The sequence below is a fragment of the Phascolarctos cinereus genome, unplaced genomic scaffold (assembly GCF_003287225.1).
Source record: "Phascolarctos cinereus isolate Bilbo 61053 unplaced genomic scaffold, phaCin_HiC Scaffold_3;HRSCAF=262, whole genome shotgun sequence".
In the NCBI taxonomy this organism is placed as follows: Eukaryota; Metazoa; Chordata; class Mammalia; order Diprotodontia; family Phascolarctidae; genus Phascolarctos; species Phascolarctos cinereus.
Genome location: NW_027555736.1, coordinates 156,674,213 through 156,700,667, shown reverse-complemented (window position 1 = coordinate 156,700,667; position 26,455 = coordinate 156,674,213). Strand labels below are relative to the sequence as shown.

General features: G+C 36.7%; 1 long non-coding RNA gene across 2 annotated transcripts in view; it reads left to right on the top strand.

Annotated features, from left to right (window-relative positions):
• Positions 1–26,111, top strand: part of LOC110205212 (uncharacterized) — a 43,285-nt gene extending 17,174 nt beyond the window's left edge. The window contains exons 2-4 of one of the 2 annotated variants that reach the window (XR_002323525.2): positions 1,921–2,473; positions 25,665–25,781; positions 26,035–26,111. This is a non-coding gene — a long non-coding RNA (uncharacterized LOC110205212). Of the gene's footprint in view, positions 1–1,920; positions 2,474–25,661; positions 25,782–26,034 lie in introns of both variants that reach the window. The other variant, XR_002323526.2, reaches the window with a different exon arrangement.
• The last annotated feature ends 344 nt before the right edge of the window (positions 26,112–26,455 follow it).

Here is a 26,455-nt window from a genome sequence, read left to right as displayed (position 1 = left end):
TGTAAAATACTTTTTTTTTAAAATGAGCTTAGTCAAGACTGAAGATTCCTTGACCACCAAAAGTAGTGACGAATTCTTTTTGATATGATATGCCAACACCAATTTAGACTTTTCCTCAGGCTCTTTTTACTTTCTTATTCCCAGGGGGAAAGTTGACATTCTGTGAATACAAAAGATGTTTCAAATATTCAGTGACACCCTTCCATCATGTTACTGATTATAGTTAGTAAGCTGGAGGTAATGTGTTTAAAGATTATAAACAATAGGAAGAATCCGGTAGGCTTATAATGCAAATGAAACAGGAAAAATTATAGTGGGATATTTTGGATTTGTGCAAGAATGTGCCAATCACCAAACCTTAATGTGTATTTGCATAAATTAGAGCCCCTCCCCCCAAATGCTGGTGCAGTGAAATTAGAAATTCAACAGATGGTCTCCAAATAAAATATGTCTGTAAAATATGAGAACAATTGTTCCTTGGCTCTTCTGAAAGTAAAAGGGTGGGTGATCAAGTGCAGTTTGAATGATTCTTTCAGAGTCATCCAACTCATCTTGTTAGACCACCAGGGGGAGTGAGTTTCAGACTCAAGACAGCTTCTGCTGAAAATCAAGGTCCTTGGTTAGTTAACAAACATTAAGCTCTTAGAGATGGGCAGAGTATTTAGAAGAACATGTGGCAAGAGAATTAGAAGGCATAGTTCCTACCCTGAAAAAGCTTATAGGTAATCTGTTAACTATACACACTGCAATAACCTATAAATAATTATAGCAAAGCTTCGTAATTCATTGTAGTTGCTGCCCTGGAAGTCTCAGAAAACTGCAAAATGATCAATAGAACCAGCTAACCCATGGTCTTACAGAGAGAAAAATAGTATATGCTTCAGTGACAACTTGTCCATGAAAGGTCCAGAAAGGTGACACCTGATCAGGCTCTCACTGCCTCTTATTCTTTTCTTTTCTCCTCTTGTAATACTTGGATATAATAATTTATATTATGCAAATTTATTATACATTTATTATATATTATTATTAATTATATTTAATGGTATTTACATGTTTGTTTCTTGATGTTATTTTATGACATTTACTATGTTTATTATATTCTTATAATCAATTGTATTCCTGTTCTGCCTTGTTGTTTTGTTACTTTATCATTCAGAACTTAAATTAATCCATAATATGAGTTTGTGCCCCAAATGTCCCCTATCTGCCATGGCACCTTTATGTGCTCTATATGTGCCAGGTGGTGTAACACACAAATACACAATCCTGGGTCTTTCTGGAGATCTAGAAGAGGAAATGATCTGGAGGTTAAAACCATACAAAGCCTCTGAAGGAAAGAGTTACAGGCCTGCAGAGGAGTACCACTGCCTGACCTTTGCTCCCAGAATAGTGATAGCTGCTGTATTGAAATACTGTCTAGAAAGGCTTTTATTGGATCTTAGGTCTTGTTTAAAAAAACAAAAAGTGGATCATCTCTTCTTTTAGGGACTACCAGTATGCCTGGCATGGAGTAGACGTTTAATAAACAGTTCCTGAATTGCAATATGTGGAGATCATAGAGATGCTGTCTTGCCCCGTGATTTTATTGACACAGAGAACTACTAAGTGGGCAAACTCTATTAATGCACGTTGGTACTTTCTCTGCTCTCCTAGTCTTTAGGATCTTGCCTGGAGCACTGAGAAGTCTTCCTGGCTTCAGGGTTGGCTCTCTATCCATCGGGAGATGCTGCCCCTCTTTAGCATCTTTTCTCCCAGTGGCCAGTACAATGAGTGGAATATCCTAGGCACTTAAATAGTCCCTGACTTGTTCAATTGTAATACATGGAAGTTATGCAACAAAAATTTAAAAGTTAGTAGTGAATAAACTTTAACTTACAGCTTTTTTTCCTCTCTTTTTTACATGCTTTGCCTGGGAAGGAAGACTACCCTCAAAGCCCTGAACGAGACTTCTATCAGCTCTTATTGTGTTGAATCATGAACAAGTTAAACCCCATGTACCCCCAAGTCACAGCCCCAACCAAGTCCAGAAGAAACTGGTGCTATTTACTCTAAGTAAATGCTTGAAACTCTTCGACAAGGCTGAGAGAAAGAAGATTGAGATGTTTCCTTTTGGATGCTAACAAAAGAGAAAACTATTATCACCCTTTTCTCCCCATTCAGTAAACTCTTACCTCTAGGATCAAATAGAAAACCCTCTCTTTGGTGATTAGAGCCTTTCATTACCTGTCCCCTTCTTACTTTTCTAGTCTTCATATACTTACTCCCCTCTACATACTCCATGATCCAGTAATGCCGGCCTCCTTGCTCATCCTACAAGACACTGCATCTCCCAAGTCGGTGTATCTTCACTGGCCGTCCTGCAGGCCTGGAACGTTCTCCCTCCTCGTCTCTAACTCTTGGCTTATTTCCTGAAAGAAGCCAATCCTCTTTACTACTATCATATTACATCTGAGATTATCCAAGTTATCTTGTGAGTATGAGTGTACATGTGTATATGTGCTTATACAATATGCCTATATGCACGTACATAGTGTGTATATGGTTTGTACATAGTTGTTTATGTGTTGTTTTCCCCACTAGATTGTTAGCTCCTTGAAGTCATGGTCTGTTTTCTCCTTTCTTTGTAATCCCAGCATTTCATGCTGTGCCTGGCATATAGTAAGTGCTTTTCATACTGTTCCTGCATATAGTAAGTGCTTTAATAAATGCTTGATGATTTGATTTGACTCTCAGAGCTGTAACTATCCTGTGCATAGGGGTCTTGTCCTAGGGTGCTAACGTGGTAGGGCACCAGATTCTCCTCTCTTTGATAGTTGAACTAGATTTCATGGGGCTTGGAGGCATGGAAGACCAGCTAAATAAAAGTAGGAAGGATATAGATCTTCTCAAATATCATATCCCAAAGCCATTCTTTCCCCATCATTATGCTAATATGACTGCTTCTGATTAGGGATAGACTGCTCACAACTTCCTGGTCTGGGGAGTCACACTAGGTATCCGGGATATGCAGCGATGGCAATGTGTGCTGGTCTTATGATGTCCCAGGATCTGTCTCCATAAATCCCGCAGTAATACAAGCTTAACTATACCTGACAGAATGGGCTGCTTAGGTGTCGCCCAGCCTCATGATCTAAGCCATTTGGGATATACAGGACCAGTAGCAATGGAGGTATCCCAGAGTCTCCTCTGCCACTCCCCAAATGCCCCAGGTGCCAGGATTCCCAGTTATGGTAAATGATTATTTATAGTTCTGAGAGCAAAATTGGAAAAAACTTTAAAACTGGGTCTTTCCTCCCCTTGAAGACTCTGTGTAACTTCATATTACAAGTCATTTTGTTTTTTGGCTCTCTAGAGCACCTCAGTATTTTGGATGTTTATGTATTAGGTAATTCAGCATATAGCACCTTAAGGTGAAATGGCAGGTAGTGGACAGTCTGGGCACATTCTTATTTGGATTATAATGAACCACCATCAACAAAGTCTAGGGCAAGGAAAAATGAGTAGCGTATACTGTGTTCCACCAAATGCTGTAAAATAAAAGGAATAGTTTAGTTCTGAGCAATCAGAATGGTGTAAAGCTAACATTAATTGGCTTACTCTATTACGCCAGTAGCAGAAAGACAAAGTTTTTTGGATCTTGACTACATGATCTGGTCTCTGAGGGTAGCCAGGATCTCATCAATATCAAATAAAACCTTATTTTTAAAAATTACAATCCCCATCTGACTACCTTCAGTTTTGTTCATCTGTTTCTCTTAAACATAATTAAATCCAGATTCCATCCAGCCAAATTGAAGAGGAGGGCTGAGAAATAATATAGATAATTCATCCCGAGTATTCTAGCCTGGAACACTTCCAAAATTCCAGAGATAATTGTTTAACATCCGACTTTCCATTTGATTTTACAGTTCATATATTTCCTGTTTAAAAAATTGATCTATAAGAAAAGAAGTAACAGAGTATGTTGTCCTTGAGCCTTAGTTCCTAAGATAATAAAATTTAATCACACATTAATTCCAAACAATACTTCCTTTCCTTTGGATTGAAAGTCTGGTTTAGAGAGAAACCAATATATTGACTGCCCTTGTACTCATGGGAATTTACTTAATTTAACATTTGGAACAGTTGAAGAGGATACCACAATTTGGATACTACTTGTACTATCTACCTCAAAGGGTACAGAGCTTAGTTGAATATAAAGTGATATATACATGTGAGCTACTACTTCTATTATTATTTTCATTCTATACAAATATCTAATTCAGCAGTGATTCTATTCAAATTGCAACAGCTCTTTGTGGGCCTGATCTCAGTACTGATCAGTACAGAAGCTTTGGCCTGCTCTGTTTCCAACCTGGATTATTTACCCCTTCTTAGCCTGGTGGCTACCTGTTACTGGAGGTTTAACACATTCATAATGGAATTAGCAAGATCACCAGATTGGCTGTAACCCCACTGCCGCTCAGAACTCCCAAACTCAAGTGATCCACCAACCTTCGCCTCTACTAGAAGAAAGAACTATAGATGTGTACTACCACACTTTAGCTACATGAAAAAATTAAAAAACATATGAAAGATAGACGCAAGGTCAGGTAATAGAGAATGAACACAAAAGAGTTGCACTATTCCTTAAGAATAGTGCTTGGGACATTAAAGCTCGGATTGAGTTGAGGTTGGCAGAAGACTAAGAACTAAAAAAGGGCTTTTGAAAAGCTATGTTGGGGGCAAGAAGAAGGACAAAAAAGGGATAGTATCATTAATTGGAGTAGATGGAAAGATAGTATGTAATGATGAAGAGAAGGCAGACCTACTCACTGTCTATTTTACTGTTTGCTTCACTAAAGAGTCTTAAAAGTGGGAGGAATAGAGCACAAATCCAACAGGAAGTTGGAACTCAAGATAACTGAGGAGATAAGATCAAAATACCTAGTTATCCTCAGGGAGTACAAATCACCTGGCCCAGATAAATTATATCCTAGAGTCTTGAAAGAAATTATACCCAAGAAAACCTGAAAGAATTGAAAGATGGAATTGCTGGGTTACTGACTGTGAAAATATTTGAAAAATTGTGGAGAACGGGAAAGATGCCATAGGCCTGGAGAAGGGCAACTGTTTTCCCAATTAAAAAAAAAGGCAAAAGGGTAGAATCTTTAAACTCTAGGCCAATGAACTTGACTGAAATTTCTGACCAAAGTATAGAATACGTAATTACAGGAGTAATTTGTGAGCAATTAGAGATGATTAGTGGTAACTAAAAGCCAGAATGGTTTTGTCAAGAGCATATCATACAAGACTAACTTTATTTCATTTTTTGACAATTAGATTTTTAGATTAGTGGAATATTATATTCTATATACAATTATATAACACTATAATAATGTTATTGTGTACAGACACAGTATACATGAATTTCCACAAGGGCATGGCCAAAATAAAGGGAATGTGTAGCATAGATAGAGGAGCTCAGAACCAGCTGCACGATCAAAGCAAAAAAGCAGCCATTAATTAGTCAATGTAGATTTGGGGGGAGCTTTCTAACCTGGCCATTGCCCTATACTATTTAAGATTTTTATCAATGACTTGGACAAAATTTGTGGAATAATCTGTATTGATTTTGAAAATTGCAGAGTTCTCTTAATGACCCCAAAATGTCTTCTTTAAAGAAAGATCTATATTTTTATTTTATTTTTAGAATTCTGTTTTTATTTCTTTTTTATTCTTTAATTCTAAAGTATATATATATGTATGTGTGTGTGTGTGTATATATATATATATGTATATATATACATATATATATATATATATATAATGTTTTCACATACATTGGAGAACAGGATAGCATTGTCTATTAAGCTGTAAATCACTATTACGTAGAGCTTACTTTTATTTTTGTTATATAAAATTTTCATGTAATTTATAGCTTATTTGTGCTTCCTTTTGTGCTTTCTTCTATTCTTTTCTCATTTGCAGGGTGAGGAGGGGGATCTTAGGGATTCTCTCCCTCTTCCATTGAAAAACAAAGGAAAGCAAAACCCTGGTAACAAATATGTATAATCGAGCAAAACAAAATCCCACAAAAAAAGTACACCTCATTCTGCCTATTGAATCAATCACGTGGTATTGTCAGTGTTCTTAAGTCTTTCAATGTTGTTTTTCTATACGCTGTTGTTATTGTATAAATTGATCTCCTGGTACTACTCACTTCGCTCTGTATGAGTTCATATAAATTTCCCAAGTCTCTTTGAAATCATTCCTTTCATCATTTCTTACAAGCAAAAATATTTCATAACATTCATATACCCTAATTTGTTCAGACACCCCTCAATTAATGGGTACTCCCTTAGTTTCTAGTTCTTTGCCACTACAAAAAGAGGTGCTATAAATATTTTTGTCCATGTAGGTACTTTCCCTCCTAGTCTGAACTCTTTTAAGCATAAATTAAGTAGTAGTATCACTGAGTCAAAGATTATGCACAATTCAGTGACTTTAGGGGCTTAGTTCCAAATTCCTTTTTAGAATGATTGAACCAATTGACAGGTCCATCAACAGTGTATTAATGTGCCTCTTTTCCCACATCCCTTCCAATATTTATCATTTTCCTTTTTTTTTTTCTGGTCATCTTTGACAGTCTGATAGTATGGTGTAGAATTTCAGAGTTGCTTTAATTTGCATATATCTAATGATCATGCTTTGGATTATTTTTTCATGTGGTTGTTGATAGCTTGGATTTCTTCCTTTGAAAACTGCCTATTCATCTCCTCTCCCCTTTGACTATTTATCTATTGAGAAACAGCTCTTTTTCTTATAAATATGAATTGTTGACATACCTTAGAAATGACACCTTTATCAGCAAAACTGTCTGTGTTTTTTTCTTAAGCCAAAACTTTTTCCTTTATAATTTTTACTTCACTGGTTTACTTTGTATAAAAACTGTTTAATTTTACATAACAAATGTGTACATTTTCTCATTATCCCTTGCTTGGCTCTGAACTTTATCTCATCTATAGATCTAGAAAGTACTTTTCCCCCTTGCTCTCTTAATTTGTTTATGGTATGACCATTTATATATCTAAGTCATGTGTCTATTTGAAGTTTATCTTATGGTGTGAGGCATTGGTTTATACTTAATTTCTGCCAGATGGCTTTCCAATTTTCCCAGCAGGGTGTCCTTACCCAGATAGCTAGATGGCACCATAGTGCACAGAGCACTGGGTCTGGAGTTGGGAAAAATTGAGTTCAAATTCAGCCTCAGATACCTAGTAGCAGTGTGACCCTGGGCAAGTTGCTTAACCCTCTGTTTGCCTCAGTTTCCTCATCTATAAAATTGGAATAATAATAGCACCTACCTCTCAGGGTTGTTGTGAAGATCAATTAAGATAATAATTGTGATGTGCTTAGCACATCATAAACACTATATAAATGTTAGGTATTATTTTCGTTATTATTATTCTCATTGTTATTATAGAGTGTTGTGGCTGGAGTTAGGGAGACCTGAGTTCAAATACATCCTCATACCCTTAGTAGTTGTGTGACCTTGAGCACATCACTTAATCTGTATTTACCACAGGGTTGTTGTGAAGATCAAATGTCATATATATAACGCACTCAGCACAGTACCTGGCATGTAGCAGGCACTGCATAAATGTTGTTCTCTTCTCTTTCCTCCACTTCCCTTACCTAAGCAGCAAGGTTTCATGACTGTCAAATATGAGGTTACTAGGTTAATTTGGTCTTATATGTTGAGAATCCATTGATTGTCCTTTCTCTTTTTTAACCAGTACCAAGTAGTTTTGATGATTACTACTTTTTATTAGCAAAATTGTCAATTTTTTCTACACCAAAACTCTTCTTCTTACAATTTTTACTGCATTGGGTTAGTTTGTGCAAAATTTTTAAAATTTTTACATAATCAAATGTGTACATTTTATCTTCTGTGATCCTCATTATCCCTTGCTTAGTTATGAACTTTCTCTCTTCGATAGATCTAAAAAGTAATTTTTTTCCTTGCTCCTTTAATTTGTTTATGATGTGACCATTTATATATTGAAATTATATGCTATTGCTTGAGATCTGGTATGCCAAAGGCCTATATTTTTAACACTAGTATTCTCTGGTGATGTTGCATGGCTGAATCCATGGGATACTAATATCCCAAGAATCGAAGTTGAAAATTACCTGACGGGCAATTGAAAGGTGCACGGTGGGCATGAGCTACAACAGATTACATAAATAAGAAATTAAGTAAGAGTAATGAAAAGGATATCATCAGAGAAGCATGGGATCAGAAAAAAAAATGACGGGCAAGCAAAATTATAATTACTGGAGAATCTGTGGGCTCTACTAGTCTACTCATTATATGAAAAGAGTTTTAGGAAATCTTGCCACACGTTAGGTGGATTCCCTTTGGTGAATTTATGGGAGTAAAAGGATTAAAGCTGCATAGGTTAGGCAGACATGGATAGGCTGCAACCTGAATGATTAGAAGGAATGCCTGCGTTGATGAAATCATAAATCTATTAGAGTATCGAAGTATTGGTTGAAGGCAGATGCCGTGCTTATTAATTTTGCAAGTGACAGAAAGTTGGGAGGAATACCTAATATGTTGGATGCTAGAGTCAAGATAAAAAAATAAACTGTTTAGAATGATGTCTCAAACAAGAAAAGAAAGAAATTAATAGGGAAGAATAATATTTGAGTTTTAAAAAAAAAACTAAACTATGTTAAGTACAAGAAGGGGAAGACATCACTAGATAATAACACAAGATGGAGAGCACTAGAGTTGATATCAAAGGACCTCAGTTCAAATCCCAGGTCTGCTGTTTTTGTTTTGTATGACTTTGGGCACTTGGGGATTTTTTGTACCTCAGTTTCCCCATCTGTAAAATGGATGTTGAATTGAGTGAGCTCTTCTAACTCTGATATTTCCTGATGTTCTTTCCTTCTTTTTCTTCTTCCTTTCCTTCTTTCCATTCTTTCCCTCCTTCCCACAATTCCCCAGCTCTACATTGGTCATGATTTGAAGTTTGCATGAAAGAAGATTTTAGTAGACTGCAAGTGTGTATCAAATCAACAGTATGACACAGCAGCAAACAAGCTTAGGATGCAATAAATAATCTGCCCTCACCAGGCCAAATTGAAAATATTATTTTCAATCCTGGACATCACATTTTAAGAATCATACTGACAAGCTAGAACATATTCAGATGAGGACAACCAGGAGGGAAACTGGAGACAATACTATAGGAAGGTCAGAACTGTTGATGGGCAACATGTAGAACAGAAAACTTGCAAAGAACATGACGGCTGTCTTCAATTATTCAGTGATGGGCTCTCCTTTGGAAGAGGGATTTGCCCACAGCATGGAAAATAGAGATCGATAAAAGTTGCAGAGAGGCAGACTTAAGCTCAGTACAAGGAAAAACTGTTCCAAAGTATCCCAGGTTTCTTTGGGAGGAAGTGGTTTCTCCCTCATAGAAGATTTTCACATAGAGGCTGAATGGCCACTTGTAAATGATGTTGTAGAAAGGATCTCTGTGCAGGAAGAAATTGGACTATATTACCTCTGGTATCTCTTTAAACTTTGAGGCTCTGTGATTTTTGTAGAGTATTATTGAGCGATCTATGCTAGGTGCTCTAGGGGATACAAAAGAAGAGTATGGTAGGGTCTTTGTCCTTGGGAAGTTTTTTCTTTTAAAAATTAAATATTTTACTGAAAAGTTAATATTTAACTTTAATATATCAAATTGAACTTATGATATCTGTTTTTTTTTATTTTCCCTCTGTATCTGTTAATACCTACCAACTTATCTTCCCTACCCCTACTCCCAGGTAGAAGCACTTCATTATAATAAATATGTATAGGGAGGTAAAACAAATCAATCATTAGCCTATATTTGAAAATGCATATCTGGTTGAGTGTGGTAGCACATGACCATAATCCCTGCTACTGAAGGCTGGATCTCTTTCAATGGATCTTTTTTGTTTTTGAGTTCTAAGCTGCAGGACAGCTAGAACCAATTGGATGTCTGCACTAAGTCTGGCACCAGTATGACAAGCCCCTGGGAATAGTGAGGACAGAGCACAACAGACTGCTTAAGGAAAGGCAAAGAAAATAAAGGACGTCAAAGCTTCTGAGCCAATCCCAATGGGATCGGTGCCTGGACAAGATGAGAAAGAAGGGGGGAAGCAGACAGACAGACACTGGTTTTGTACTTATAGTCTATAACTTCTCTGTTAGAGGGTGAAAGGTATGTTTCATCATTCAATAAAGTATAAACTGAGTCCCAAAGCTTAATGGCATGGGAATCTCCTTAGTAGAAATCAACACCCTATAATTGTATTGGGGTGGGATGGAGATGGCAAGAGCAGGAGAAAGAAGAATTCTACTCTTTTTATTCTTAGGATCTTCATCAAATTTCTTCAGTCTCATTAGTCTTCTGCAAGACTCTTGGGTCTCTTTCGGCTCTGTTGTTGCTTTGGGCACTTCTGGCTTCCAGCTTTGAGAGAAAAGATGGTGGATTTCAATCCCCATTTCAGGTTGCTGGAAAAGACTGGGAAGAGGCCAACATGAGAAGAGCTGGCAGTCTTTACCATGCCCCCATCTCAAGCTTGCTACACTAGAGACTTCATGGAACTTCCCCTCCAGTGAGATCTAGGATTCTCTCTCTCTCTCTCTCTCTCTCTCTCTCTCTCTCTCTCTCTCTCTCTCTCTCTCTCTCTCTCTCTCTCTCTCTGTCTCGGTTGAATTGAGTTACCTTGCCCCAATGGGAAAGCTCCTTTACTCTGTATTGTCTGGTATATATTCTACTATGTACACTTGCTCTGATTTGTTTTGCTATTGCCCTGGATAAATGGGTTTCTCCATTATTTCCTATGTGTGTTCATTGTGGATCTGGGGTCTTTGACAGGAAGGAAGTCAAGGCTTGGATATAAAACCTGGAATCTCAGTCTCCTCAAATAATGAAACAGTGATCAAAAGTTAGCTTGAATCTGAAAACAATGTTTCCTGGACCAACGATATATAAAGTGACAGACTGATATGATCCCAGATTGGTACTCTCTCTCCCTCTCTCTGAGAAGAGCACAGTGGCCAAGCTTCTGGCTCCAACCTCCTGATTCTCATTCTGGCAGTAATGAAAGCTTTTCTTGGAGAAGGACTAGGGGGAGAAGAGGCTAAATATGTTTATTCTGCCTCCCTTCCAACCACACATGACAGCCTCATATTACATGTAGGAGACAGTCTTCACTGCAAAAGAATGACACAGTTCCTCAGTTCTCTGATACTGCTGGTTATATGTTTTCTTATCAGTTATCATCAAGATGAAACAAATTCTAATTTCAAGGGGAAATTTCAGGAAAACAGTTTTGTTTCTATCACTCTGATCCCTCAAACTTAACCTCACAATGAACAATTAATTTCCTGTCATCAACCCTGGAAGTGCTTTGTCATTATAGGTATTCACAGAGCATGGGCTGGGTGACTAGCAGAAAGACCAGTCACAAGTGCATATGAGCCCCTGATTTATGCGTACTTTATACGTTGTAACTCCCAGAGTTAATATTTTAGGTAAACACTTGTAGGGTTATGTCCTTCAACCAGAATTAATCAATGGCCCTCTTCCTTCCTGAGACACCTCAATATTTAAAGGATCTGTGATTTTGTCAATGTGTATGATCCCTCTGCCAACCTAGATTACAACCTTTTTGTGACTTGGTACATAGTGTTTAAAAGATGCTGTTACCAAAATATTCACCTCCACCTGCCAACCTAGTGATGGGCCTTTTTGAACTTATCTGAACTAGTTCTTGGAAAAACAATAGCAGGCTGGGTTCCTAGAACATTTGGCTATTGCTGCCCTTCAAGGTTCTAGGGTAACACTGAGATGTGGTGGGGTTCTTTTAATGCTATAACAGATTCAACCCTTATTCTGATGCCGGTTTGTTATCTCTTCTATATCATTGATTGACCCAGTAATTAATGTGTCAACATTATTTAATCAATTAATATCAACAAGTTTTTGAAAGTTACTGGGAAGATTTAGCAACAACATAAATACATCTCCCCCTGACACTAGGTACACACTCTCCCCTTTTCTACTTTGGCCCTTGTGGAGGGTGACTTCAAAGTATTTGCCCCATTAAGTTTATTTCTGAATGTAGCATATCTGCTGGTTGAATAGTTTCTTTGCTGCAACAGAACATCGTGTCTCAGAGGCAATCCACCAATGGGATGGGTCAAGTAGGTCACTTCTAAGGGCCATGATTATACATGACTTGACTTGGCTGCCAATAGATTCTTGGTATTGACTCCAGTTCCTGTACCGCTGGCAACTTACTCGTCCAACTTTCCAAAGCTTACTATGTTGTAGCCGTGTCTAATACTCTTTTACCAAAGAACAGGAAAGAATAGACACAACAGAGATTAAAAAAAAACACTCATGGCTCCAGGTGAAAGGCCAGATGTCTCTTCCCTTCCTGGATGTTAATAGAAGCTCATCCTTCTTACTTACCACTAGGAAAGGAAAAAGAAGTTGAGTTATACCATCCCCTCACCTGTAGTCTCGTTATGCATATTCAGTTTCAGCTCAACAGTGATAAAATAAGCAAATAGGAAAGTCATAGAAAACCTGCACATTCTCTGAATTAGGTAGCAAGGCTTTTTTTTTTTAAAGGCAATTGGGGTTAAGTGACTTGCCCAGGGTCACACAGCTAGTATGTGTCAAGTGTTTGATCTGAGGCAGCATTTGAACTCAGGTCTTCCTGACTTCAGGACTAGTTCTCTATCCACTCCTCCACCTAGCTGTCCTTGGTAGCAAGGCTTTTTAAAAATTATGTGTAACTAGAAATACCCTTTCCCAGGCTCCTCATTGGGGATTGCATCAAGTAAAAAAACACTGTGCATGCTCAAATTCTCCTTATTACATTTAATTGAATCCGAGTGAAAATATTATGTATGTCTTTGTACCTCAGCACTACAATAATGCATATTAAAAAAAAAGAGTTTATTGACTAGACATGGGTTGTGAGAAATATTAGGTTTCATGTAGAAATGGAGGTCAAAGTTATTTTCCAGATACCTATGGAAGTAATATGATGATAGAGACAGGACAGTGAATGCTGAGCTTTTTGATCATGCCTATTTATCTGTTGCCAAAAGATAAGTATATCTCTGGTGTTGTGGGACTCATGGAGGCAAAACAACAAGCAAACAAATGTTTACAAACAAGCTATATCTATCTATCTATCTATCTATCTGTCTATCTATCTATATATATATATATATATATATATATATATATATATGTGTGTGATAAATAGGAAATAATTAAAAGAGGGGAGGCACTAAAATTAAGATGGGTTGAGAAAGGCTTCCTGTAGAAGGCAGGATTTGAGTTGGAACTTGAAGGAAGCCAGGAGACAAAGATGAGGAAGAAGAGACTTCCAGGTATGGGGAATAGCTGGAAGAAAGTTCTTAGAGCTGAGAGATTGAAGGGTTATGGTATAGTGTACATGTTTGAAGAGTACTATTTTGGAGATGGCTCTTTTCCTTATATATTTGAATCTGTTAACTATATATCTTCAATATCAGATCTTGATCAGAGAAATCTACAAAGATTTTTTTTTGTCCTGGTCTTCCTTCATTCTGTTTGTGCAAAAGCTTTTAAATTTTACATCATTCATTTTATTTCCTGAAATACTCTCTATTCCTTGTTTAGTCATGAATTCTTCCCCTATCTATAGGTGAAAAAGATACCTCCTTCTCTGTTCCTCCAGTTTGTTTATGATGTAACCTTTTGGAGTATATTCTCATGTATCCATCTAGAGTTTATCATGTTATACAGTATAAGATGTTGGTCTAACCCTAATTTCTGTCAGATTACTTTCCAGTTTTCCCAGAAGTTTTTGTCAGGTAGTGAATCATAGTAGTTGTGGAGCCTTGGGTTTATTGAAAATGATGTTATAATGTTAATTTGCTTCTTCTTCTTGGACATACTATGAGGCCCTTTCACGGGCCCTCTTCTTTTCTCCCTCTATATCAGTAGAGTCAAAGTCAAGTAGAAATGGGGGCCCCTAAGTAAGGATCCCTGTGGGCCACTTATTGACTTAGTTTTAAAATGTAATATTTATATTTTATTGTATTTTTATTTATTTTGTTTATTTGCCAATTATGTTTTAATCTGGTTTGGACTTCACTTAGTGCTATGGTTTCTAGGTTTGTAGGCCACATGTTTGATACCTCTAAGTCTATACTATTTCACTGGTAATAACATAAATTCCCATGAATTTAATCATCACTAAACAGATAGTTTTCAGATCTACTTATCTAGACCTAACCTCTCTCCTGAACTCTAGTTTGCCTATTGGAGATCTCCAACTGGATGTCCTATACACATCTTAAACTTACCCTTTCCAAAACTGAACTCATCATCTTTCCTTCAAAATCCTCTCCTATTCCTAACTTTCCTACTACTTTTGAAGACACCACCATCTTCCTCATCACCCAGGTGCCCAACCCAGTTGTTATCCTTGATTCCTCACTTTCTCTTACCCTCTATCCAATCTGTTGCCAAGTCCTATCATTTCTCAACCTTGTAATCTCTCATGCATACCTGGCACTGCAATGACCTGGTAGAGGTCCTCATCACCTCACCTCAGCATCTGCACTATTGCAGTAGTTCATAAGTTGGTATCCCTACCTCAAGGATTTCCCCACCCCAGTTCATCCACTTCCCACTTCTTCATCCATTTGATTTTATAGTGTCTATATCACCTTCTGCCCTATTCAATGACCTTCAGTGGCTCTCTTTTACCTCAAGGATCAAATACAAAATACTCTGATTTTTAAAGATCTTCATTTCTTTGTTTCTTCCTACTTTTCTAGTGTTCTTATACTTTATTCCCATCTACATAGCTGTGATTCAGCAATGCTGGCCTCCTTGCTGTTCCCCTCACTGGGACACTGTACCTCTCAACTTTGCATTTTCACTGGCTGTCCCCCATGCCTACATTATTCTCTCTCATCTTCACCCCTTAACTTTCATGGCTTCCTTCAAATTTCAGCTAAAATCTTACCTTTTGGAAGAAGCCTTCCCTAATCCCTTTTAACACTAGTGCCTTCCCTTTTATATTATCTCCAATTTACCCTGAATGTGTCTTGTTTGCTCATAAATGTTTATATATTGTCTCCTCAATTAGACTGTGAGCTCCTTGAGTGCAGGGACTACTTTTGGATGCCTTTTTTTTGGTTTCCCCAGAGCTTAGCACAGTGTCTGATAAATACTAAGTGTAGATTCAACTTACTTTAACTTGTTTCTGGATTTTGCTTTACTAATCTCCCAACTGATTAAATTTAATATTTTTTAATCAGTACCAATTAGTTGTTTTTAAAATCTTTTTTTTTAAGTGAGGCAATTGGGGTTAAGTGACTTGCCCAAGGTCACACAGCTAGTACATGTCAAGCGTTTGGTCTGAGGCCAGATTTGAACTCATGTCCTCCTGACTTCAGGGCCAGTGCTCTATCCACTGCACCATCTAGCTGAGTACCAAGTAGTTTTGATGATTACTACTTTGTAGTATAGTTTGAGATCTGGTACTGCCTCGCATCCTTCCTTTCCATTTCCCCCTCATTATTTCCTTTAAATTACTGATATTTTGTTTCACAATATTATATACTATATACAATTATATATATATATATACATACATGTAATATATATGTGTGTGTATATATATATATATATACTATACACAATATTATAAACTAACCCTTTATAGTTTGGTATGACACTGAATAAGCAAATTAATTTAGGTAGTATTGCCATACTCTTTCCACTGCACCACCTTTATGCCCCTGTCATTTTTCTTTGATGAAATTATCTGCTGTTTCTTAGATTTGTCCTTTGATCCACCAATTCTTTAATATTAAATTACTTCCCATTTAAATTTTAATTCCTTTTATACAGACCTTTTACTGATTATGCTTTTAAAGTATATTGCTGCTAATAAAGGATATGTTCAATATTTTTTGCTTTCTGTATTTGTTTGTGAAGTTTTTATTACTTAGCATGTGGTCAATTTTTGTAAAGGTGCATAAACATCTTGCAAATATTTATGTTCCTTTCTATTCTTATTCAGTAGCCACCAGTGATATATCATATCTAACTTTTTAGAAGTTCTATCAGGCTTTAACTTCTTTCTTGTTTATCTTCTTATTACATCTGCTTAGTACTGAAAAGGGTATCTAGCTGTCACAGTTTCCTTCTTTCTACCTCTTTTTGGTACTTAAATGATTCAGCATTTGGTGAATATATATTAAGTATTGATATTATTGCATTATCTCTGGTCCTATAGCATAAGATGCATCTTTATTTCTCTCCTTTGACCACATTTATTTTTTATTGTTACCTTGTCTAAATCCATGATTGCTACCCTTATTTTTTTTTACTTCACCTAAAGCATAATAGAAATTGTACTAGCTTCTAATTTTAACTTGGTGTAAATCTTTATGTTTTATGTTTCTTATAAATAGTGTTGTTGGCCTCTGTTTTTTAATCCATTCTACTTCCTCTTCTCTTTATGGATAAGTTTATTTCATTCATGTTCACAGTAATGATTGATTGCGTATTTTTCTCCATTATTTGTTCATACACTTTTTCTTCTCTTTGTCCCTTGCCCCTTTCATTGTAAAGATGTTTGAAGAAGTGGAATGTGGTCAACACTAGTGATCTGTAATTGAAACCATATGCTTTTACTCTCCTACCCTTCCTCTCTTTCCCTCACCCTGACCCCAATCACTCTTTCTTACATGTTCTTTCTTTCCTTTAAACCTCACCTTTACAATCTATCTTCTGAAGTTGAATTTCGTTTTGCTTATGATTATTCCTTCCCTGACTATTACACCTCTCTTAAAGTTCTTTTTCATTTTCCTTTCCCCTACCTGTCTCTCTTTTGAGTTTAATGTATTAGTATGCCAAACTTTTTGCGTGTATGTGTGCATGCATGTGTGTGTATGTGTTCATTCCTTTTTTGTCCATTTCAGATAAAAGTGTTCATGGGTTGCCCACTCCCCCTACTCTTGTCTTCATGTTTGCATACTCTTCTTGTCCATCTCAATTGTAAGATATAGTAAGTTCTCCCTACTTCTTCCTCATTTCTTCTCTCATGTATCCTTTTTTCTTTCCTTTAAAGATATTCAAAGCAGAATAAATATATCCCTATTCCTCTATTTTATTTAATTTCTTTGTGACTCTTGAAGATACTTAAATTTTGAAGGGAATTTCTCCATCCGAATAAAACCACTTCATCATTATTTAACCCTTTGCTCAAATACATTTATTTTTCTAGGTTTGTCTTGGCTCCTTTGTTTGCATTTCTCAGTTTCTGTTCATCTCTGGTATTTTCATTCAGAATGGTTGAAACTTTTCTATTCCATTAAGGTTCCATTCTTTCATTCTTTTCCTTGTAGGACTATACTCAAGTTTTGCAGGATAAGCTGTTTTTAGTTCTAAGCCCTTATCTTTTGTATTTTGGAATACCATAATGCAATAGTTTCTCATCTTTGAACTAGTTGCTGCCTATGTGGTCCTGGCTGTGGTTCCTTAGTGCTTGAACTTGTTCTTTATGGATGCTTGCAATATTTTTCTTTTAAATCTGGAAGCTCTGTTTTTTGGCTATTTCTGGAAGTTTTAATTTTGGGGTTTCTTTTTTAATTTTTGGGGTAACAGGTAGGTTCTTTATATTTTCACTTTGCCCTCTTTCTAATAAATCTGGGCAATTTTCATTTCTTTGGTTTCTTTCATTTTGGTCATAGTTTTCAGAGAGTCCAATGGTTCTTAAATTATTTCCACTTGACTTGTTTTTTAGGTCAGTTGTTTTTAATTTGTAAGTACATTACATTTTCATCAATTTTTCTTTTCAATATTTTGATTTTGTTCTAACTTTTTTTTTGTCTCATAGAGTCATTGAGTTCTGATTGATCCATTTTAATTTTCAAGGAATCCATTACTTGGGCAGGTTTTCTGCCTCCTATTCTAAGCCATTTATTCTCTCCCTAAGTCTTAAGCTCTTATTTCACTTATAATCACATAAAAAAAACCCCTTTCTTCATTTCTTCAAGGTTTTACTGTAGTCCTCATGTCTAAACCATTTTTTCCCTCTAAGGTTCTGATTTTCATTGTGGTAGAGTTAGTCTCTTTTTCTGTGTTTACTTCTTGGGGGGGTCTCTTGACCCACATTATTTCTTCACAGTGCTTGGTGTCTTCTTTTTTTGACTTATGTCTCTAAACATAGTTCCTTATTTGGGACTTTATGCCAGAGCCAGGCTCTGCCCTACTCCCATGTTCTTGAAGAAGTGGTCAGGTCATGTTTGGGCCTGACTTCAATTTGCTGGGCTCTTCTCACTGTCTTCTACCTTTCCTGGCATGTCTGAGCTCAGAGCACAATTTAATATCTTCAGTCATATCTCTCTCTGCAGGTTTTTGTCTCTTGTTCACTGCCTCTAGTCAAGGTATTGCTACAGGCTTCTAAACCCCCTAGGTCATCCATGGTGATGGGTCTGGGTATTCTTTTGGCCTCTCTTGGGCATCTTCAGTCAGAGTGCTTCTTCATTCTTCTATCCTCCCCACCCAAACCCAGGTATCTACTGTTAGAGCACTGCTCTGGAGGTCTGGTTATGTTACCTAAACTTCTACTATCTTCTGTGATGGGACCCTTCATTCAGAGCCTGTGACGGTTGGTTATTTTTTGTGTGTGGTCCTGAGCAGGATGAAGTAGCCTATTGGTGTTTCTCTTTCATTTTTTTTTTGAATTCTGAATTTACTGAACACTAAACAAACAAAAAGAAAATTTTCACATACAACATTCTTTTTGGATTTCCTGAAAATTATCTGATCCAATGCCTTTTTGTACATTATTACTGGAGTAAATTTGGGAGATCTGGGCTCCTCTGTGATTTTTACACTACCACCTTACCCAAGTTTCCGTGCTGTTTTAAAAAATGTTCTAAAATAGGTTCTCTGATAATCTATTCTAGTAGCAAAGTTATTTTGTGCATCTAATCTGAATTGTTCATTCCTTAGCTATAAATAGATTTCAGTGGAGATAGAGAAGAGTTGGTCACTTCATTTTGGAAGGAAGTTAGGAGTTCTAAGATGCTGAGGTAAGGAGGGAGTACATATTGTGCATAGGAGAAGTGAGATGGGAACAGCTTGTGCTAAGGCACAGAGGTAGGAGACAGAGAGATGAGTATAGAGAACACCAAGTAGACAAGTTTGGATGGAATGTAGAATGTACAAAGGGAAGTAATGTGTAATAAGCCTAGTAAGGTAGGTTGAAGCAAGATCGTGAGGGGTTTTAATTGCCAAGCTGAAGAGTTTATATTTTATCCTAAAAGTAATAGGGAGCCACTGAAGTTTCTATAGGGAACTTGTTCATCTAGCCATCTATCTTGTATAGACAACAGACATTCTTTTTTCACTTCTTTTTTTTCCTGAGGAGATGAATAAGCCAGATTCTTCTGTGTGGTTACAGTTCTCTTCTAGGAGGCTCTAAAATGCTCTGTGGATCTCTTCCAGGAGACTCTATAATGTTCTAGGGCTTGTTGCAACTAGCATGATGTCATTCACAAACAGGAGCATCTGGAGGGGAATCCCTCTTCAACTTAACCTCTTCCCTGGATAGCCTTGATGACAGTGGTGGACACCTACTAATACAACCTTGAGCAATTCATTTAACCTCTCTGAGCCTCAGTTTCTTCATCTGTAAAATTAGGAAGTTGGGCCATTTTTAATTCCAAATCTATGATTCAATGATGCTTTGAATCTTTGGTGATCAGATATCTTCCTATTTTATTCCTTATCTGAGATCAAGGATCCAGAGGGTCACAGAACAAGGTTATCTCTATTGTTATATCTTTCAAGGAATCTTGAATAATTTTGATGTACAAATTGGAACAATCTTGTTAGAAGAGAGCTTTTAATGCAGTTTTGCTCTACCAAATTAAATGTTTATTTAAAAAAAATAAACATGAGGGATATTTTGTTTTGTATAATTTCGAGTTCTGTGAAATGGTAAATATGTGGTGTGCTGTGAGACGTTGATTGCAAAAGTCTGCCTGTTCCCTACTAATCCCTTCATCTAGGATGCCTCTGTAGGTGTGTAGATGATTCTCATAAACATTTTATGTAGATAGAAAAGTAGACATACAGATTAATAGTTGTTGATGTTTTCTCTGTTAATTTTTTTTTTTAGGCATTTGGGGTTAAGTGATTTGCCTAGGGTTACATAGCTAGTAAGGGCCAAGTGTTTGGTCTGAGGCCGGATTTGAACTCAGGTCCTCCTGACTCCAGGGCTGGTGCTCTATCCACTGCTCCATCTAGCTGTCCCCTAAATTTTTTTTTGGTATTAATAATAGCCAGGGTTTTCCCCATCCCTCTCCTTTTCCCCTTTCAGATACTTGGTGAATCAATCCTTCAATGTCCTCATTCTTCTGTCACCTCCAGCACAGGTATTTTCAATGTACCTTTGGTCTAGTCTACCTGAATGCCCCATCTTTGTTCTCAGTGCCATCTCTACCTAATGCAGAAACACATTGAGGATTTTTATGTTAGAGTACAGTGGTTCTACTTTCCAGAAGAATACTGGTATTAAAAAGAGGATTTTTGTGTCTACACTACTCATTTTCTGTGATATAGTGGAAAGGGTATTACATTTGTAGTCAGAGAACTGAGAATCAAAGCCCAGTTGCTTACCAACTGCAATCTTGGGCAAATTACTTATTCTTTTTTATCTTAGGTTCCTTTCGCAAAATAAGGAGGTTTGACTGGATGACCTCTATGATCCCTTCTGGCTCTAACTCTATGGTCATTAGTGGGCTGCCTGTCATCTACCTCCAAGATAAAATATAAAATCTTCTATTTGATGTTCAAAGTTGGTCATAACCTGATTTTCCTCCCTACCCTTCCACTCTTCATACAACTTACATCCCCTATTATATGCTGGGCGATTCAGTACCAAAAATACCTTTTTGAGAGCATCTTTATTGTTCCTTAAACAAGAAACTCTATCTCCCAACTCCAGGCATTTTCAGTGCCTGTTCCCCATACCTGGAATTCTCTCCCTCCTCCTCTCTGCCTCCTTGGATTTCTTCAAGTCCCAGCTAACATGCAACCTTCTACAGAAAGCTTTCCTCAATCTATCCTGATTCTAGTGCCTTCCCTCTGTTGATTATCTCCAATTTGTCCTGAATATAGCATTTTTGTATATGGTTGTGTGCATGTTGTCCTCACCAATAGACTGTGAGCTCCTTGAGAACGACTGTCTTTTGCTCTTTCTTAAAATTCCTAATTGATTAACACAGCACCTGGAATATAGTAGGTGTTTAATAAATGCTAGTTGGCTATATTATTTACTGAATAAGCCAGGGATGGGAAACCTCCAGCCTCAAGGTCATATGTGGCCCTCTAGGTCCTCAAATGCTGCCCTTTGATTCAGCCACACTTGAGGACCTAGAGGGCAACCTGTGGCCTCGAGGCCACAGGTTCCCCACCCCTGGAATAGGCATTCTTCATCCATTTGGTTCTTCCTGGGTATACTACTAAGATAATTTCTTTTGAGTGGATGTGCATTTAACTGAAGAGGTCCTGTATAGTTTGATGACCCTGGGGCTGGATGCAATCAGCACAATATCATCCTCACATAGGAACACCTGGCAGACTTCACTATCTACAGTATATTTGTACTCTGCAAGATATCCTTCATGACAATGCTGAATGGCTTTTGACAGCTTACATTGCCCTGTCTTGTGCTTTGCATGATGCTAATAGAGCATAATCATGTAAAGTTCTCTCTATGGTAGCATCTATTAAGGCCAGGAAACATCTTGTTGAGTGAGAATTCATGTTTTCGTCTACCAAATCAAATGTTTTTTTTAAACTTAGAAAATAATAAACATAGTTGTAAGTGCAGTAAAAAACATACTAAATGTTAGCTAATTTTATTATTATTTAGACTTATCATGTCCTCTTACCACTTTTTGCTTAGAGTCTTATATTTTCTGTGCCTATAAGTTTAGTGTGATCATGAATCTATGGTATACATGGAAAATAATTTGAAAAAGTCTTCCTGTTCCCTCCTCATTTTTTCTGTCAAGAATAACTTTGCCATGTGTATTGATCATTCTTATATTTTATGAAGATGAAGAAGTAGGCAACTATATCATTAGTGATGGATATCTTTTCAATTGTCTTCTTCTGAGGGTAGCATGATTTGTTTTTTATGTTTGGGATCTTTTACTTTTTGATATATCTTAAAAAGCAAATAATCTAATTAGTTCCAGTTTTCTTTCTAAAAATGTTTTAAACTCTTCTTTACCATTGATCATCCATCTTTTGTCCTGTGTAGTTAAGCTAGATTTGCAGGATATGCTCTATATGCCTTGGACTTTGTAGCCTTGGGTTTTTTTTCTTTTCTGGAGGTGATCCGTGAATTTCATTTTCTCTGATAAGAAATTCTGGGCATATGTCTTATTATTTCCTTCATTATGATGTTATTTTTTTTGTTCTGTTGTGCTCTTCTGGGAGACCTATGATCTTTACGTTGTCTCTATGCAGCTTGTCTTTGAGAGTCAAATGTTTTGCTTGCATAATGACCATTCTTTTCTTAAGCTTGCATAATGAGTTTCTTTTCATGTTGTTTTTTGTTTCTGCTTTTCTAGGTTGTTCTACATGCTTGTGTATTTGCATCCCCAATTTACTGTTCTTTTTTTGTTTCTTTGGTGAAGCTTGCCATTACAGATTCAAAATTTTTTATTCTGTTCATTATTTTTGCTGTGCAGAACATAAATCCTGTCTTCATAATGCTCATTTCTCTTTTAAACAACTCAGGAACTGCATGTTGTGGTTCCATGTTTTTCTCAAATTCCACAGGGTCAACTGTCTCATCAATTTTTGGATCATTTTCCTCCACTTTGCAGTATTTATTCTTAGGTACCTGAACTTGTTTACTAGATCTGGAGGTCCTATTTCCTTCTGTTTTTACTATTTTTCCTATTGATTTGTTTATGTTCAAGGTCTTTGAGTTTTCTTCCTGAAATCTTTGGTACTTTCAGTCTCCCCACCTTGGCCTTATTTTCCTTATCATTCACTTCCTGACTCCCTCCCCTCAGTTTGTGGTTTCTTTGGGTGCTGGATTGCAAAGTTGCTTAGCCTCTCCCATGGTGGGGAATCTATGGTTCACTAGCCTAGCTCTCTGCCCCCACTAACTTTTGAGTGCTCAGAACAAACCCCAGCTGGATGTTGTGTTCTTTCAGATTTGCTGGAGTACTGCACAGCTCCCCACATGAGCAGTGTCCTGTCCTGATGACCTGTTCTATTTCTTTAGTTCCTTAGTTCTCTGGCCCAGCACTAGGATTTCAAGCCTTTATAGCACTAGTCCTTTTGGTTTGTAGCTCCTGTAAAACTTTTGCTCCTGAAGGGCTGTGGCCAACTGGCTCTTGAGGTCTAAGAAAACTTCCATAGTGTACAGCTGTAGTCTCCATGGCATTGGAAAGAGGGTAGAGGTAAGAGGGTACACGGGTGGGTTTTGATATAAGCCTGTGTCATGTTATTGTGACCTTGCTGCCACTAAGGTGGGAGAGAATGATGGGGGGGGGTAGTGCTGAATGAGCTCAGGGTTAGAGAGCTTCAGTTCCTGGGTTTTTTTTTTAAATCTTCTTTTGTATTCTGGGTATCCTATACCATGGAAGTTACTTTATCTTTGGCACACAATTTCTGTGTTGGAGAGATTTGAGAGGCTATGGGGATCAGAAAAAACCATCCACTTTACCATCTTGTTGCTCACATGACTCAGAAGCCAGATCTCTTGAAAATCAATCCTTTGATGCTTTCAAAACTTTGTTACTTACAGCAAGAATTTACCTCTGTGTTTACTTGGTCTGGTTTAGCTTCTCTTCCTGACTTAATTTTTTTAAGTGCCATTTTCACTTCTTTATATATAATACATTGAGCATCAAGGTATTAGCATTCAAATGTGGTAGTTCTACTGTTATTGGCTATGAAAATAGATGACTGCATAGAAGTGCTGACAGATCTGTTCTATTTTTCACTTATTTTTGCTCCTTCCAGTCACACCTTTAACTATTCTTGGATAATTTGGTTTAACTATGTTTAATGTCCAAATCTCTTAGACTTGGGTGGCATAGTGGATAGAGTCCTGAGCCTGGATTAAAGAATATCCATGTTTAAATCTAGTCTCAGACATTTATTAGATGTATGATCCTGAGCAATTCATTTAACTTTAGTTTGCCTCAGTTTCTCCACCTGTAAAAGGGGGCATAATAATGATACCTATCTTGCAGGGTTGATGTGAGGATCAAATGAGACAATAAGTATAAAGCATTTAGCACAGTGCCTGGCAAATAATAAATGCTATATAAATGTTAGCTACTATTATTATTATTATTATTCTATTTGCCATGTCCTCTCCCACTTTTTGCTATTTTTGTGAAGTGATACACTGTTGATTATATTCCCCCGTGTTTCTCTGTGACATTCTGCAAATTAGTTTGTAGTCTAAGCCAGTGTTATATTTGGCTAACATCATATTTTGGTAGGTTATTGCAGGCTAAGGTAGTCTGGGGACTCTTTCAGCTTATGCATTATGGTTATTTACATTAGTTAAACTTCTGTAGGAAATTGTGCTAACCAGGAGTCAATATCTTTTCCATTATCCACTTCCAATTTTTCAGCATTAATAGTTTGTTCAAGTAAGTCAAGTTGGAACCACTGTTAATTTCATGCAGTCTTTCTTAGCTTTATCCTTTAATATAATTTAGTATGGATTTTGAACTTTGCTCTAATTAGTAATTTTTATAACTATGTACAGAAAACTGATTCTAACATGGTATCAATAATCAGTAATTTATTGTAAACTAAGATAGCGTAAATTGAATTTTGTGATGTTATTTGGCTCCAAATATGTACAATATTTTCCAACCCTCTTTTCAAGGAAGTACATTGATAGGAGGTTTCTGACTAGTCCACAAGATTTTGGCTTTTTCATTTCTTAATCTTCAACCATATTTTCTAATACATTTTCTACAATTTCCCCTTATTGCCTTAAAGTCACTAGGAATCAAAATTATATTGACTTGGTTTGATTGTTCTTGCCAATATCTTCAGAGATTTTCTCTTACTCTTCATCATGTGTAACAGCTGGCAAAGCATGAGTTGCAATTACCTTCAGGGTGATTTTTTTGCCTATGTGTGAATAAAGAAAGGTGATATTACTAAGTGTCCCATAATAACATATTTTTGGTTGCCTTTGGGGACACTATAAAATCACTTCTAACTCATTTATTAGTTCCTTCTTGGACAACTTAGAAGCCATTCTTTGGTTTAGTTGAAACTTCCTTAGTCTTCTGGTGCCATTAAAAGCAACAATTTTGACATTATTTTTTCCAAGCTCCACCTTCAAAAGTAAAATATAAATAATTTTTTGGGGGCAAAAACCACTATTTGGATTATCCATTCCACAACTTTTCTCGATTTCTGTGAATAACTGAGAATTGACTATAATAAATACTTCAGTTTGACCTTTTTTGTTATTTTATATCTGTATTTGATGAAGAAAATAAAAGTGGAATTTTTTTTGTTTGATTGAAGCAGACACTGAAGTTTCCAAATTACATGTGAGAAAATAGAAGACAAAAAATTGCCCCTCAATCTACAGAATAAAAATTCAAGGCTATGATGAAACCATTCTGATGAGGTCTGCATCCCTAGGTAAGCTCTTAAATATGCAATTACTGCAATTCCCTCCCTTGGCTCATAGTGAGGAAAAATGAATATATTTTTTACCTCTTTTCCTAATGAGAAGAGAAAAGGCAGGTCTTAGTATGTCCATAAAGTATCTCTTGCCCATAAGTAAAAGTAGTGACCAAAGGCTATTGTCAAAGCAGTGGGAAACATATTTGGTTTAAGAAGAGTCAAATTAATTCACCAACTCTTTACATACAATGTGCCTGTACTATACCAGGTTCTATGGAAGATACAAAAAAGGGAGAAAAGAAAGAAAAAAGACACTGTGATTATCATAAAGGAACTTACAAACTCTTCAGGAGGTAAGATTTCTACTAATGAAACAATTAGAGAATAATATAAATTACAACATAATCAAGTGACTGAATGTGCGGTAAGTCAATATCTGTTGTGGGAATTAAGGACCCAAACTGTGACATTTTAAGGCTTACAAAATGCCTTCCTCACAATAAACCTATGAAATAAGTAGTCATTTTTTGCTACTATTTATTACTATATTATCTCCATTTATACATGAAGGAAACTGGGTTCAGACTGATTAAGTGCTGAATTCAAATCTGGCCTCAGACACTTACTGGCTGTGTGACCCTGGGCTAGTCACCGTTTGCCTCAGTTCCTCATCTGTAAAATGAACTGGA